The sequence below is a fragment of the Nerophis lumbriciformis genome, linkage group LG18 (assembly GCF_033978685.3).
Source record: "Nerophis lumbriciformis linkage group LG18, RoL_Nlum_v2.1, whole genome shotgun sequence".
Classification (NCBI taxonomy): domain Eukaryota; kingdom Metazoa; phylum Chordata; class Actinopteri; order Syngnathiformes; family Syngnathidae; genus Nerophis; species Nerophis lumbriciformis.
In genome coordinates this window covers 7,897,501-7,899,252 of record NC_084565.2, presented here as the reverse complement: position 1 = coordinate 7,899,252, position 1,752 = coordinate 7,897,501, and the positions used below count along the sequence as shown (strand labels likewise).

The 1,752-nt window shown below is 41.0% G+C and overlaps 1 long non-coding RNA gene across 1 annotated transcript in view; it reads right to left on the bottom strand.

Annotated features, from left to right (window-relative positions):
- Positions 1–839: 839 nt before the first annotated feature.
- The window catches only part of LOC133617555 (uncharacterized), a 2,879-nt gene continuing 1,966 nt past the window's right edge, over positions 840–1,752 (bottom strand). The window contains exons 3-4 of the long non-coding RNA XR_009817029.1: positions 1,229–1,515; positions 840–965 (exon numbers count right to left, since the gene is read on the bottom strand). This is a non-coding gene — a long non-coding RNA (uncharacterized lncRNA). The remainder of the gene's footprint in view (positions 966–1,228; positions 1,516–1,752) is intronic.

The window sequence follows — 1,752 nt, the reverse complement described above, 5'->3', positions numbered from 1 at the left end:
CCATGTTTCACCTCCTAAACAATGTTTCACCTCCTAAACCATCTCCAAGTTCAATCTCCATGTTTCACCTTCGAAACCATGTTTCATCTCCAGGTTTCATCTCCATGTTTCACCTCTTAAACCATGTTTCATCTCCATGTTTCACCTCCTAAGCCAGGTTTCATCTACATGTTTCATCTCCATGTTTCACCTTCGAAACCATGTTTCATCCCCATGTTTCATCTCCATGTTTCACCTCCTAAGCCAGGTTTCATCTACATGTTTCATCTCCATGTTTCACCTTCTAAACCATGTTTCATCTCCATGTTTCACCTCCTAAACCATGTTTCATCTCCTAAACCATGTTTTTGGATGTGTGGCCATCTCCATGTTTCATCTCCATGTTTCATCTTCATGTTTCACCTCCTAAGCCAGGTTTCATCTACATGTTTCATCTCCATGTTTCACCTTCTAAACCATGTTTCATCTCCATGTTTCACCTCCTAAACCATGTTTCATCTCCTAAACCATGTTTTTGGATGTGTGGCCATCTCCAAGTTCAATCTCCATGTTTCACCTTCGAAACCATGTTTCATCTCCAGGTTTCATCTCCATGTTTCACCTCTTAAACCATGTTTCATCTCCATGTTTCACCTCCTAAGCCAGGTTTCATCTACATGTTTCACCTCCTAAACCAGGTTTCATCTCCATGTTTCACCTCCTAAACAATGTTTCACCTCCTAAACCATCTCCAAGTTCAATCTCCACGTTTCACCTTCGAAACCATGTTTCATCTCCAGGTTTCATCTCCATGTTTCACCTCCTAAGCCAGGTTTCATCTACATGTTTCACCTCCTAAACCAGGTTTCATCTCCATGTTTCACCTCCTAAACAATGTTTCACCTCCTAAACCATCTCCAAGTTCAATCTCCATGTTTCACCTTCGAAACCATGTTTCATCTCCAGGTTTCATCTCCATGTTTCACCTCTTAAACCATGTTTCATCTCCATGTTTCACCTCCTAAGCCAGGTTTCATCTACATGTTTCATCTCCATGTTTCACCTTCTAAACCATGTTTCATCTCCATGTTTCACCTCCTAAACCATGTTTCATCTCCTAAACCATGTTTTTGGATGTGTGGCCATCTCCATGTTTCATCTCCATGTTTCATCTCCATGTTTCACCTCCTAAACCATGTTTCATCTCCTAAACCATGTTTTTGGATGTGTGGCTATCTCCATGTTTCACCTCCTAAGCCAGGTTTCATCTACATGTTTCACCTCCTAAACCAGGTTTCATCTCCATGTTTCACCTCCTAAACAATGTTTCACCTCCTAAACCATCTCCAAGTTCAATCTCCATGTTTCACCTTCGAAACCATGTTTCATCTCCAGGTTTCATCTCCATGTTTCACCTCCTAAGCCAGGTTTCATCTACATGTTTCACCTCCTAAACCAGGTTTCATCTCCATGTTTCACCTCCTAAACAATGTTTCACCTCCTAAACCATCTCCAAGTTCAATCTCCATGTTTCACCTTCGAAACCATGTTTCATCTCCATGTTTCACCTCTTAAACCATGTTTCATCTCCATGTTTCACCTCCTAAGCCAGGTTTCATCTACATGTTTCATCTCCATGTTTCACCTTCTAAACCATGTTTCATCTCCATGTTTCACCTCCTAAACCATGTTTCATCTCCTAAACCATGTTTCATCTCCATGTTTCATCTCCTAAACCATGTTTCATCTCCATGTTTCATTTCCTAAACCATG